General features: G+C 38.9%; 1 long non-coding RNA gene across 1 annotated transcript; it reads right to left on the minus strand.

Moving 5' to 3' along the window:
- Positions 1 to 2927: 2927 nt before the first annotated feature.
- LOC138962009 (uncharacterized) lies at positions 2928 to 6287 on the minus strand. Its single transcript, XR_011454374.1, has 2 exons — positions 4470 to 6287; positions 2928 to 3643 (listed from the first exon to the last, which is right to left on the minus strand). It is a non-coding gene; the product is annotated as an uncharacterized lncRNA (long non-coding RNA).
- Positions 6288 to 16027: the final 9740 nt, after the last annotated feature.

Here is a 16027-nt window from a genome sequence, read left to right on the forward strand (position 1 = left end):
ATCGATTTTGGTTTTTGTGTTCATTTCACCATTACAAGTAACTCTTCCTTATCTTCTCCACTGTTTTGCGTTTATCTCCCTTCCTTCGTGTGGCTTCAATCCATATTCCCGTTTCTAAGTTACTATTTTTAGAATGTCACTGCGCTGTCCAGAACGCTTCCCTTGCACCCGTAAGTTGTTCTTACTGTCAAAGTGAAAAGGTCGAATCAATTTATAGCCACGCGAAAAATACACTCTCACCTATCTCTATATATATTTATAGATATAGATATACATATATATATACGGCTTCTCTGTGTGTGTTTGTGTGTGTGTGTGGGCAAAAACCTGTGTATTGTAGAGTTCTGTTTGTGATGTGGTCTAGCGGCTTTTGTCTGTCTGTATGTTCTGGCATTTGAGAAGCCACAACAGATAATATAGGGCTAAGAAATAAGCTCTAAAATTCTCAATCCCGTTTGACAGGACTTCGCCTGCAAAGGTGATTGTGATGAACCGCCACGCTGTCTGTCTCTGTCTCGCGATTCACCCCATATTCCCGTTTCTAAGTTACTATTTTTAGAATGTCACTGCGCTGTCCAGAACGCTTCCCTTGCACCCGTAAGTTGTTCTTACTGTCAAAGTGAAAAGGTCGAATCAATTTATAGCCACGCGAAAAATACACTGTCACCTATCTCTATATATTTATAGATATAGATATACATATATATATACGGCTTCTCTGTGTGTGTGTGTGTTTGTGTGTGTGTGTGGGCAAAAACCTGTGGATTGTAGAGTTCTGTTTGTGATGGGGTCTAGCGGCTTTTGTCTGTCTGTATGTTCTGGCATTTGAGAAGCCACAACAGATAATATAGGGCTAAGAAATAAGCTCTAAAATTCTCAATCCCGTTTGACAGGACTTCGCCTGCAAAGGTGATTGTGATGAACCGCCACGCTGTCTGTCTCTGTCTCGCGATTCACCCCGGCGAAGCCGGGTATTCCTCTAGTTCCATTATGTGCGTCAAAGGGCCCGTTGGGATTACGCACCACTGTGCCACTCTATGTCTACTTACATCGGAGTACAACATTCGGATTAAGCAAAGCAAAGCCCACGATCAGCTGAGTGTCTCGCGACTGGGGTGGGCTGTGATTGACCGTTGACCTCACCCCGGCATTGAAACAACAACTCTCCCGCTGAGAGGGATAGTTAGACACCGACACTTGGTACCTTTTTGTATCAGTGAACGAGCGCGGGCAGCCTCTACTCAACTCAAATTTTATTGGCTTCAATTTTCACACAGAAGAATTTGTCTTGCGCTTGGGATTAAGACATAGGCAGAAAGTAAGAGTATAACATATAAAAACAGCATTCATATCACATTTCATGTATCACACACAGTAATCACTAGTATAGGCCTAGGCCTACAGATATCACATTGTCCCTGTATCACACATGCAAATAAATAGTGTCACATTTTCCACGTATCACACACAATATATACATTACATAACATACAGCAAGTTTCCATCTCCCGCGCCCCCCCCCCCCCCCCCTCCCACACATACATATCCTCGCACGTGCGTCGACTCCATACAGATGACATCATCAGTCCATTAACTAAAATGCACAATGACTAGTAGAGGGTACATGATACACAATACGTGCTCAACTAGACCTGCTAACTAGAATAATAACAGAGACAGAAGCAGGAACTGGGCACAACATTTACACGTGTGTGACCTACTTTACATCAAGTGCCTGTGATCTATAAATAACAATGATTGCGTTTAAAATAAAACATGAATAATGCCGATGTTTGCTAACAATGAATACATAAAAACTAAGATAAGAATGTATGTGCTTTCATAATATGATTATTTTATAAAACACAGTGGGGAAATTGGAAGATAATTTTTATACGAAACTGCGCACATTGAGTCGAGCTCTGTAGCGTGTGTGTTCGGAGGCAGAAGACACACATGGCTGTGGATATTAATTGTTGTGAGATTCGATGGATTAAAAAGGATACCCCGACTTCGGCAGGGCAGAAGGAGGCACAAAACGGTGTGCTGTATTGCTGTGTGTGAGTGTGCTGTGCAGACCTTCTGTGTTATGTGCATGTTCTATTCTAGTCCGTCGTCTGCTGTTCGTAGGCTTCCTCTGAGGGCCTATTGTGTACAAGGGGAGGTCACTACTGGAAGCGCTCTGGAGATAATGATAGGGTTTACTCTGTCGAGTCTTCATATCGAACCATTATTCTTGCGTGCTCCGCCGCTGGTGTTATGCAATATGTCTAGGTTTCACAAGAATTCCTTGTTTTGGTCACCGACACACTGAACATTTCTGTACGCGAAGAACTGTCACCATTGCATTTATTTTGCTCTTTTTCTCATTTTGTTCATGTTGTTTGAACACCGTGTTAACTATTTACAGGAACTTCGTAACTTGTTACTAAAACTAAAAGTTCCGCAGCACATTTCTTGCAATGTTTTTAATTGTTACTCGTTCTTCTCACTCTCTTCGTGTTGTTTTTACACTTTGCAAATAGTTGTGTTTGTGTGTGCTGTAGTAAGTTCCTCACGAACACAGGAGTTTGTATCAAATCGCCGGTCGATCATTATTTACATTCTACTACTACTATATACTACTTTAGTCTACTATGTATACTACGGAAAAGCGGAAAACATCAGCGTGAGTTGCACTTTCGATTCGTCGAGGCTCGAGGTTCCTCTCATGGAGTGGTGTGGACACCGAGCCCGTTCTTGACAAACTTCTCGAAGTTGGTGAATGGTTATTTCGAGTTTGTTGCATGAAGTGAAAGCTTAATTGTAAACCTTGCCAATACTACAAGTAGTCGTATTGCCAATTTTATTTAAACCTTGTCACTTCACCGGAATGTATTAAGTGAACATAAGGTCGGGTTCGGGAAAAGAGATTTCTTAGAAAAAAGTCTACTCTACAAAGACTGAGTTTTACTCTTCACGACATCAACACTCAAACAACTTTCACTACTACACAGTCGTCAAGGCAACACACTGTAATTTACCTTTAAACATTTATTACCTTTTTTTCACTTTCACTAACACTAACACTTCTTTTCTTATACACAACTTCGGTAAAAAAACAATAACTATTAGCTAAACTAAAGACTTGAGGAAAAAACATAAACTAAAACACTTAAAGCATGGCAGCTCTGAATGGGAGGTAGGAAAAGTGCCCCTGAAAATACAATGCATAACACTCATAAACACACTATAACAAAACAAATGTAAATAGTAAACAAACTGACAATAAGAACATAGGATTAGAATACAAATACAAAACGAGACAAACTCTTATGACTGATGACAAAACTTGAGCGCTTTAGAACCGAATAGTATGTCATGTGACGCACGGCATAGGAATCAACATTGACAAGAAAATGTTCAATCACCATCTATGATAACAACTTTCTTTTAAACATGAACAAGAAGTTGTGTTTTGAGTTGCATATGACTAAACATTTATTACCTTTTTTTCACTTTCACTAACACTAACACTTCTTTTCTTATACACAACTTCGGTAAAAAAACAATAACTATTAGCTAAACTAAAGACTTGAGGAAAAAACATAAACTAAAACACTTAAAGCATGGCAGCTCTGAATGGGAGGTAGGAAAAGTGCCCCTGAAAATACAATGCATAACACTCATAAACACACTATAACAAAACAAATGTAAATAGTAAACAAACTGACAATAAGAACATAGGATTAGAATACAAATACAAAACGAGACAAACTCTTATGACTGATGACAAAACTTGAGCGCTTTAGAACCGAATAGTATGTCATGTGACGCACGGCATAGGAATCAACATTGACAAGAAAATGTTCAATCACCATCTATGATAACAACTTTCTTTTAAACATGAACAAGAAGTTGTGTTTTGAGTTGCATATGACTAAGTGCAACAAAGTCAAATCAAAACGTCACTACGTCCACTAGTGATGAATTAAAAATACACCACTCACAGAAGAACCAAAACACTTAATGCCTCAAGTTCTTCTTTGATATGACTAAAATACATTTCAGCCTTATCTTACTCAGCCATACTATACACAGTGTCATAAAAGAACTGTATCAGCATACACTAACACAAATGTGATTCCACTCCATCAAAACAGTCCCATAAGTCCCAACTCCATCAGTCAAAGTTAGACTCCTCAACATGTATTTTCTCCCCTCATAAAGTGACAAATACAAATAGTAACCAACAGAGAAACTTGATACAAATTACAAACATAACATTTCAAACCACAGAACTCTTTCCGATACCTCACACAGGTTTTTCCCAAACTCAAGACCACATGGCCACACAACAGACAATGACATATACCATTTTCTATCTACTGGAATCATCTTCAATATTATTCATCCATGATTTATCTTTGCATAGAAATACAAGTAAACGGTTTGTGTGATCATCTTCCACAGTATTTTCAGTCTCTTACCTGAATTAGGAGCACTTTAATCCCCATGTTCTAGCCACCCGAAACCGGTGCCATCTCTCTCAGAACATCATGCCATCAAAAAGAGAGAAACCCCACTTCCAGACATGGGAACTCAAAAAGTTGGAAGGTGGTTTCATCATAAGTAATATATCTTCATAGTTAAAAATATAATTTCAACATCTAAATATTCCTTAAATGTAACCAATGACTTTCAGATACTTCTGATAATTTTCTCATCACTACTTCTATTTTATAACTTGATAATTGCAATTACCAGAACATGACAACAAGTAGTTAATTTAAGTCAAAGGAAGTAACCCACTGAAATACATGTCAAAATACTAAGCGTAGTTGTGTTCCTTTTAGTTTAGTCACATCTTGAATGATAAGCTAAATGCCACAGCAGACAGTCTGTGTAAAATAAGAAATAATCCTTGTTAGGAATTATTTCACATGTTTACATACACCCCTTCCAAAGAAAATGTTTCCTTATTACTAACACTAGTAATCATGTAAACATTTCAAAAACTTAAAAACATTGTCGTTGAATATCTCAACTCGACATGGCTCATCTCTCATGTGTTAACAAAAAGTGTCTTAAAAGACAACCGGTGCATGTATACGACTCAAGTCTAACTAAAAGAATACAGTACTGTCTTCTCAAAATGTTTCTCAATATTGAGTAATCCCATTAGCTGTTTAGTTATAAACTTTCATATTCCAGAAACGCACCTAGCCAACAAAACAATTTCCAACTCTCACTCCAACTAAGACGACAGTCAAACCAATAAACCCAAGGTTTATCAACGTAATTGAAAAGGAAGACGATCAACACTTGGCATAAAAAAAACTAGAAAAGGTTTAAACCGGTACACATGACACCCTACTGTCAATCTTCTAAGTTAAACACAAGTTTCCAGAATTGACCAACACCCAAATTATCTCCCTTTCACCATGAATCCACAAAAACTTTTTCCAGTGCCTCATCTCAACACCCAATCAAGACAAAGTACTTTTAACAAGGTTAAAACATAATAATCATTATTTCAACAGTGAATATTTAGAAAATCAACATGCGTCCATGCGTCATAACCAATACCACACTCTTGTCACAAGACATCAATTAGAAATATAACTAAGTGCGCCGGCACAGCTTAGCTACATTCATTGACTCGACTCTCAAGACACACCCACACTACCTCTGCACTGCTTCAATGACTTTCACAATGACCAAAAACACATTATACTGCACTCGGCAGTCCAAACCTTCTTGTTTGTTTTTCCCAGTTCCAAAGTCCATTGCAACTTGTTTGCAAATCCCTGTTTTCAAAATATCTGTCTCTTCCACTTGTCACAAAGTCAAAGAAACACCATAGAACAAAACAAAAAGAACATAACACATAATACAACACAATACTAAAACAATGCAATGCTCTTGTTATGATTGAAGAATGGAATACAATAGGAATATCATATCATGTAATACAGTATAGACCGGATGTATAAAACACCGGATGTATGAAAGTCTGGATGTATGAAAGGGGTGGGCAGGGTCCCGGCAGAAGCTACACTTTGTTATTACTTAGAATTTTCCGGTTGTATGAAAATCGGATGTATAAAAGTCCGGTTTTATGAAAGCAAATCTCTGGTCCCGAGCAGCACAAATGCGTTGTTGCAAGACCGGTTGTAAGAAAACGAAAGTAGACCCAAGTCACCAAAGTTCGTCAAATTCGTCACGAAGACCCATAAAAGCCCAGAAGGCATTTTTGTTACATTTAGTCAAGTTTTGACTAAATGTTTTAACGTAGAGGGGGGAATCGAGACGAGGGTCGTGGTGTATGTGCGTGTGTGTGTGTGTCTGTGTGTCTGTGTGTGTGTGTAGAGCGATTCAGACTAAACTACTGGACCGATCTTTATGAAATTTGACATGAGAGTTCCTGGGTATGATATCCTCAGACGTTTTTTTCATTTTTTTGATAAATGTCTTTGATGACGTCATATCCGGCTTTTCGTGAAAGTTGAGGCGGCACTGTCACGCCCTCATTTTTCAACCAAATTGGTTGAAATTTTGGTCAAGTAATCTTCGACGAAGCCCGGACTTCGGTATTGCATTTCAGCTTGGTGGCTTAAAAATTAATTAATGACTTTGGTCATTAAAAATCTAAAAATTGTAAAAAAAAAATATTTTTTTTAAAACGATCCAAATTTACATTCATCTTATTTTCCATCATTTGCTGATTCCACAAACATATAAATATGTTATATTTGGATTAAAAACACGCTCTGAAAATTAAATATATAAAAATTAATATGAAAATGAAATTTTCGAAATCAATTTAAAAACACTTTCATCTTATTCCTTGTCGGTTCCTGATTCCAAAAACATATAGATATGATATGTTTGGATTAAAAACACGCTCAGAAAGTTAAAACAAAGAGAGATACAGAAAAGCGTGCTATCCTTCTGAGCGCAACTGCTACCCCGCTCTTCTTGTCAATTTCACTGTCTTTGCCGTGAGCGGGTGACTGACGATGCTACGAGTATGCGGTCTTGCTGCGTTGCATTGCGTTCAGTTTCATTCTGTGAGTTCGACAGCTACTTGACTAAATGTTGTATTTTCGCCTTACGCGACTTGTTACATTTATAACCAGAGAGATTGGTCATGGATGTGAATCAGTTGTTATCTTTTTATGGTTTTGTTTTATGTTGTATTTTATGTTGTTGTATTTTATTTTGTTGTATTTTATGTTGTTGTTTTTATGTTCTTGTTGTTGTTTTTATGTTCTTGTTGTTGTTGTTGATTTTATCCATTAAACTGATTTTATGTTTAACTCCAATAATAATCTGTTTTGTTTGTCTATTCAGTCATTTTAGCCGGTTATACATTTTTATTGACTGAAGAGCCATAATAGCCCGGGAAGGCATTTTTTTTACAATAAGAACCAGAGGCATTGGTCGTGGGTGTGACTCAGTTTTTATATTTAGTCAAGTTTTGACTAAATATTTTAACATCGAGGGGGAATCGAAACGAGGGTCGTGGTGTATGTGCGTGTGTCTGTGTGTCTGTGTGTGTGTGTAGAGCGATTCAGACTAAACTACTGGACCGATCTTTATGAAATTTGACATGAGAGTTCCTGGGTATGAAATCCCCGAACGTTTTTTTCATTTTTTTGATAAATGTCTTTGATGACGTCATATCCGGCTTTTCGTGAAAGTTGAGGCGGCACTGTCACGCCCTCATTTTTCAACCAAATTGGTTCACATTTTGGTCAAGTAATCTTCGACGAAGCCCGGACTTCGGTATTGCATTTCAGCTTGGTGGCTTAAAAATTAATTAATGACTTTGGTCATTAAAAATCTGAAAATTGTAAAAAAAAATAAAAATTTATAAAACGATCCAAATTTACATTTATCTTATTCTCCATCATTTGCTGATTCTAAAAACATATAAATATGTTATATTTGGATTAAAAACAAGCTCTAAAAATTAAATATATAAAAATTATTATCAAATTTTTTTTTTTCGAAATCAATTTAAAAACACTTTCTTCTTATTCCTTGTTGGTTCCTGATTCCAAAAACGTATAGATATGATATGTTTGGATTAAAAACACGCTCAGAAAGTTAAAACGAAGAGAGGTACAGAAAAGCGTGCTATCCTTCTCAGCGCAACGAATACCCCGCTCTTCTTGTCAATTCCACGGGCACTGCCTTTGCCACGGGCGGTGGAGTGACGATGCTACGAGTATACGGTCTTGCTGCGTTGCGTTGCGTTCAGTTTCATTCTGTGAGTTCGACAGCTACTTGACTAAATATTGTATTTTCGCCTTACGCGACTTGTTTTTATATTTAGTCAAGTTTTGACTAAATATTTTAACATCGAGGGGGAATCGAAACGAGGGTCGTGGTGTATGTGCGTGTGTGCGTGTGTGCGTGTGTGTGTGTGTGTGTCTGTGTGTGTGTGTAGAGCGATTCAGACTAAACTACTGGACCGATTTTTATGAAATTTGACATGAGAGTTCCTGGGTATGAAATCCCCGAACGTTTTTTTCCTTTTTTTGATAAATGTCTTTGATGACGTCATATCCGGCTTTTCGTGAAAGTTGAGGCGGCACTGTCACGCCCTCATTTTTCAACCAAATTGGTTGAAATTTTGGTCAAGTAATCTTCGACGAAGCCCGGGGTTCGGTATTGCATTTCAGCTTGGTGGCTTAAAAATTAATTAATGACTTTGGTCATTAAAAATCTGAAAATTGTAAAAAAAATTAAAAATTTATAAAACGATCCAAATTTACGTTTATCTTATTCTCCATCATTTGCTGATTCCAAAAACATATAAATATGTTATATTCGGATTAAAAACAAGCTCTGAAAATTAAATATATAAAAATTATTATCAAAATTAAATTGTCCAAATCAATTTAAAAACACTTTCATCTTATTCCTTGTCGGTTCCTGATTCCAAAAACATATAGATATGATATGTTTGGATTAAAAACACGCTCAGAAAGTTAAAACAAAGAGAGGGACAGAAAAGCGTGCTATCCTTCATAGCGCAACTACTACCCCGCTCTTCTTGTCAATTTCACTGCCTTTGCCATGAGCGGTGGACTGACGATGCTACGAGTATACGGTCTTGCTGAAAAATGGCATTGCGTTCAGTTTCATTCTGTGAGTTCGACAGCTACTTGACTAAATATTGTATTTTCGCCTTACGCGACTTGTTATATTTAGTCAAGTTTTGACTAAATATTTTAACATCGAGGGGGAATCGAAACGAGGGTCGTGGTGTATGTGCGTGTGTGTGTGTGTCTGTGTGTGTGTGTGTGTAGAGCGATTCAGACTAAACTACTGGACCGATCTTTATGAAATTTGACATGAGAGTTCCTGGGTATGAAATCCCCGAACGTTTTTTTCATTTTTTTGATAAATGTCTTTGATGACGTCATATCCGGCTTTTCGTGAAAGTTGAGGCGGCACTGTCACGCCCTCATTTTTCAACCAAATTGGTTGAAATTTTGGTCAAGTACTCTTCGACGAAGCCCGGGGTTCGGTATTGCATTTCAGCTTGGTGGCTTAAAAATTAATTAATGACTTTGGTCATTAAAAATCTAAAAATTGTAAAAAAAAATAAAAATTTATCAAACGATCCAAATTTACGTTTATCTTATTCTCCATCATTTGCTGATTCCAAAAACATATAAATATGTTATATTCGGATTAAAAACAAGCTCTGAAAATTAAATATATAAAAATCATTATCAAAATTTTTTTTCGAAATCAATTTAAAAGCACTTTCATCTTATTCCTTGTCGGTTCCTGATTCCAAAAATATATAGATATGATATGTTTGGATTAAAAACACGCTCAGAAAGTTCAAACGAAGAGAGGTACAGAAAAGCGTGCTATGCAGCATAGCGTAACCACTACCCCGCTCTTCTTGTCAATTTCACTGCCTATGCCGTGAGCGGTGGACCACGAGTATACGGTCTTGCTGCGTTGCATTGCGTTCAGTTTCATTCTGTCAGTTCGACAGCTACTTGATTAAATATTGTATTTTCGCCTTACGCGACTTGTTTTATGTTGTTGTTGTTTTAATCCATTAAACTGGTTTTAAGTTTACTCACTTTTTTGTATTCAGTGCGCGCGCGTGTGTGTGTGTGTGTGTTATAAATGTGTGCGTTTTGGAGAGAGAGAGAGAGAGAGAGAGAGAGAGCGAGAGAGAGAGAGAGGGGGGGGAGAGAGAGAGAGAGAACTCAGAAAATGTTATTTGCTACGCCAACGGTCATTACAAAGCTTCCACGACCAAAAACATTGTCAAAAGCGCGAAAGGGTTGTGGAGGGAACACACACAATACAGTTGAGCCACACACAAACACACACACACACACACACACACACACGTGTGCGCGAGCGCACGCACGTACGCGCACACACACACACACACACAGAGGGACGGGGGGGGGGGGGGGGGGGGCGGAGAGTGCACGGCCTTATGCAAAGCAGAACAGTTCCTTACACAAACAGTTGCTCTTTCTATCGGTTGTCCTAACTGTGTCAGTGTATGTAAGTAAATGTACTTTACCACTTGTTATTCACAACCCTTTTCTTCTAACAAGGATATGTATCAAAACATTTAAACATAAAAAAACAAATAAATACAAAAATGATATGAAAACAAGAGGCGAAGCCTTCAAGGCTCACGTAAGAAATCGACAAACAGTAACACAAACTCAATCATTCCGTCTCTCTCACACACACACACACACACACACACACACACACACACACACACACACACACACACACACACACACACACACACACACACACACACACACACACACACACACACACACACAGAGTAAGCATAGGTGAAACTGTGCAAGAAACTGTCTTGCCTGTCTGCATGTAGCCTACTCTCATCTGTCTGTCTGCATGTAGCCTACTTACAGGGACACGGCTGCCAACTAGTCTCGGCCCGCTCAAAATAACAATGACCGAATGTGCCGATATGGACGTGTGTGAATGTTGGTGCAGACATGAGCGTTTGAGCGAGTGAATTTAGAAGCCCCGTGCATGAAAAAGTCATTACCGGACAACTAAATCAGCAAACATAGAAATTCCTTGTCATACACATCGATCTGATCAAGGTAATAATGTTAGCACTTTTTTTTCAATTTATTTCACAGTTATTTGGGGGTTTTTTGAGGAAATTATAATGCAATTCACTGATTTGAAAAAACATGATTCCAATATTGTCTCCCTTGAACAAATTTGTTTGTTCAAAATTTGTTACTTACTTTTTTTTCCAAGGCTATATTAAGGAAAATTCTTATTGAACTGATTGTGGGACCGTGCACAAGCTGGCAGACTTGAACTCAAAAGTTGCAGAAGATTCTTGGTTGCGACTTTTGAGTTCAAGCCGATCAGTTTGTGCACAGTCCCAAGATTTGTCTATATTTATTTATCACTTAAAAAATAAAATACAGTTTTTCTTTTAATTAAACTGTAGATATGTCAAAGACTCAAGTGAATGCACACATTGTGTACTAAAGTGTCGGTACAAGGGAGACAATTTGAAGCCATTTGAAAAAACAAAGCAGTATATTGCATAACTAGAGGAATACCCGGCTTCGCCGGGGTGAATCGCGAGACAGAGACAGACAGCGTGGCGGTCAGAACTTGACATACAGACAGACAAAAGCCGCTAGACCACATCACAAACAGAACTCTACAATACACAGGTTTTTGCCCACACACACACACAAACACACACACACACACAGAGAAGCCGTATATATATATGTATATCTATATCTATAAATATATAGAGATAGGTGAGAGTGTATTTTTCGCGTGGCTATAAATTGATTCGACCTTTTCACTTTGACAGTAAGAACAACTTACGGGTGCAAGGGAAGCGTTCTGGACAGCGCAGTGACATTCTAAAAATAGTAACTTAGAAACGGGAATATGGATTGAAGCCACACGAAGGAAGGGAGATAAACGCAAAACACTGGAGAAGATAAGGAAGACTACTTGTAATGGTGAAATGAACACAAAAACCAAAATCGGTTCAGCGGTGCGCGCTGAGAGCACGTGTTGAAATATCTCATCGATGATATTGTGTCCGGGGTGTAGCTGAATACGGTGTCCAAATTTGAAAAAGATCCACCGAGAACTTTGGCGTTGTGATGTGGTCTAGCGGCTTTGGTGTGTCGGTATGGGGGCCCGGGTAGCTGAGGTGGAACCAAAATCGGTTCAGCGCTGCGCGCTGAGAGCACGTGTTGAAATATCTCATCGATGAGGTTGTGTCCGGGGTCTCTGTGAATAAACCCACCAAATTTGAAGCAGATCCATCGAGAACTTTGGCCGTGCATCGCGAAGACACACACACACAGACACACAGACAGACAGACACACAGACAGACAGACACAAGTCGTATATATGTCGTATCCATTCTGTACAATTTGCGCATTATGTACAATGAGCAGCATATCGTGCTCATTGTATACAATGAGCAACAAGTTTTGCTCATTGTATGCAATGAGCAAAACTGTTGCCCATTGTATACAATGAGCAAGACCATAAAGTTGCACATTGTATACAATGTGCACCGAGTGAGCAAGATTGTTGAATGACGTTCAAGCTACACTGATATATGAATCATAGTGAATGGTAAAGTGTTCAAATAACGATGTTTGTTATGTTTAAGCATTGTTTTAATTCTCATTTCGCTAAAACTAAACAGTGTATTAAGAATTTAATTATTGTAAATTAAAGGGGCAGAAAACAGCTAAAAACATTAAAATAAATTCGTTGATGTATAGGAACCACTTTAGTGAAACAGCACATCGATAGCGCTGTTAGTTTGGCTGGAAATAACATTTAACTTTGTAGTGGAAGTAGAAGGACGTCATATTTTTTTATAACTCGCTTCAAATTTGACCAATATGCATGCGGTTTTTTTGTTTGTTGCTTTCGGCGTTTTGAACTGGCGTGCATGTGATAAGAAAAAGAATGGAACGAAAAATCCAAAACAATTTTTTCAAAAAAATATTCAAAATCTTTTCTTTTTTTTAAATATATGTTTTGTTACATTTACCTAGAGTAAAGAATAAAGAGTAAGCAATCTCTTTTTGGCCCGAAAACATGAAACGACAGCAACCTGTTGACTGCCCCTTTAATTAAACAATAACAAGAGGCGAAGCCTTCAAGCCTCACGTAAGAAATAGACAAACAGTAACACAAACTCAATCACTCCGTCACACATACACACCCACACACACAGTAAGCTTAGTAGGTGACACTGTGCAAGAAAGAGAGACACTAGATCTAGATCTGTCTGTCTGCATGTAGCCTACTTACAGGGACACGACTGCCAAATAGTCTCGGCCCGCTCAAAATAACAATGACCGAGACCACACACACCACGCGAGAGAGAAAGACTACAGGGAGGCATATGCCGTCATGATGCATTAATTGACGTCAAACACTTTTGACCGTGACGTAATCTTATGCGAGCTTTATCCATAGTCTTGGATAACCACTCACACATAGACTCGGAAATGTTAAAGTTTCTACCACAGACATACACACACACGCACACACGCACAAACGCACAGACAGACAAAGTTACGATCGCATAGGCTACACTTCGTGAGCCAAAAACAAATACAACAATTAAGGTTGTTTCAACACACGCACACACACATAACATTCGTTCATAATAACGCTCACATTGTCATGTCATGCTAAAAGTAAGAGATAGAAACAACAACGTCAGCTAATGAGAGCGTCGTTTTCACCGCCATTCACACTTTTTCTATTTGTGAGTAAAGGGTTCAAATAACGATCTTGCAAACTACGTGCGATTTTGACCAAATAGGACTGAACCGAACTCGTGTTTGAAATTGTTTGGATTGTCTGTCCACTCTCTTTATTTCAGTATTTTAGTTTCGGTGTCAGTGTCAGTCTGCCCGGCGATAGAACGCGACCACCATGGATCAAAATCGAACTAAGTTTGATGCAGAAGTGCAACGTTTACACAGGAAGACCTTACCACCATGACGGAAAGAGTTCGACAACTGAAACTCGGAATTCAGTCGAAACCAGTTCGAAATCAACGAGAGCAGGTTATTCACCCAAGATGACATTCCAGAAGAAAACCGGAACAAGACGAAATCAGTCAGAGAGACCGCCATCGCAACCAGCCGTGGACACGGCCAAGGCTACGCTAAATGTAACTGCCTCGGAGTATGCACAACAAACAAATGCAAATGCTTCAAAGCTCGGCTTCAATGTACTTCTCATTGCCACCCCCGATCTGCTAAATGCAAGAACCATCATGCTTAAAAAAGAAGCAGGTGACCTCTGTGGTACGTTGTTGTCGTTGTTTCCATGTTTTAGCGTGACATGAAAACATGAGCGTTATTAGCAAAAGCGTGAAAGGCGGTGAAAACGACGCTCTCATTAGCAATGACATGACAATGTGAGCGTTATTATAAACGAATGTTATGTGTGTGTGCGTGTGTTGAAACAACATTATTTGTTGTATTTGTTTTCATTGTTTAATTAATTTACAATAATTAAATTCCTAATGCACTGTATAGTTTTAGCGAAATGAGAATTAAAACAATGCTTAAACATAACAAACATCGTTATTTGAACACTTTACTCACATATTCCATTCAACCATTCACTATGATTCATATATCAGTGTAGCTTGAACGCCATTCAACAATCTTGCTCACTCGGTGCACATTGTATACAATGTGCAACTTTATGGTCTTGCTCATTGTATACAATGGGCAACAGTTTTGCTCATTGTATACAATGAGCAAAACTTGTTGCTCATTGTATACAAAGTGCAAGATATGCTGCTCATTGTACATAATGCGCAAATTGTACAGAATGGATACGACATATATATATACTAGAGGAATACCCGCTTCGCCGGGTAGCCGGCTTCGCCGGGATGAAATACTTAGAGCCGTACGCCGGCTTTGCCGGGTCCGAACAATGGACCCGCCAAGCTTAGGTCCCTCCCAGATTCGTGGAATGGGAACAGCACGAAAATGATTCAGTGGCCATAATGCCATTCCTGACCATATCGAGTCCCATCCTTGTCGACGAATGTAACCGTGTTAATCACCTTTGGAGGCGAACTCCACTCAAACAGGATTGAGCAATTTAGAGCTTATCTCTAAGCCCTTTTGATCTGTTATGGCTTCTCAAAGGAAGGCCAGTACATACAAATACACAAAAGCCGCCAGACCACATCACAAACAGAACTGAACAATCCACAGGTGTTGCCCACATAGAGAGAGAGAGACACACACACACACACAAACACAGAGAAGCCGTATATATAGAGAGATAGATGACAGTGTATTTTTCGCGTGGCTATAAATTGATTCGACCTTTGCACTTTTACAGTGAGGATAATTTACGGGTCCAATTTACGTTCTGGACACTGCGGTGACCTTCTAAAAATAGTAACAGAACGCCGGGAATATCCGAAGATGCCCCCTCATACTATAGTGCACCATACGAAGGAAGGGAGGTAAACGCTGAAAACCTGGAGAAGATAAGGAAGAGTTACTTGTAATGGTGAAATGAACACAAAAACCAAAATCGGTTCAGCGCTGCGCGCTGAGAGCACGTGTTGAAATATCTCATCGATGATATTGTGTCCGGGGTGTAGCTGAATACGGTGTCCAAATTTGAAAAAGATCCACCGAGAACTTTGGCGTTGTGATGTGGTCTAGCGGCTTTGGTGTGTCGGTATGGGGGCCCGGGTAGCTGAGGTGGAACCAAAATCGGTTCAGCGCTGCGCGCTGAGAGCACGTGTTGAAATATCTCATCGATGAGGTTGTGTCCGGGGTCTCTGTGAATAAACCCACCAAATTTGAAGCAGATCCATCGAGAACTTTGGCCGTGCATCGCGAAGACACAGACACACAGACACAAGTCGTATATATATATATAGATATAGATAATATCCTTCAATTATAATAAGGAATAAACGTCTCTTGACATGCATGTTGTCTA

The sequence above is a fragment of the Littorina saxatilis genome, linkage group LG3 (genome assembly GCF_037325665.1).
Source record: "Littorina saxatilis isolate snail1 linkage group LG3, US_GU_Lsax_2.0, whole genome shotgun sequence".
In the NCBI taxonomy this organism is placed as follows: Eukaryota; Metazoa; Mollusca; class Gastropoda; order Littorinimorpha; family Littorinidae; genus Littorina; species Littorina saxatilis.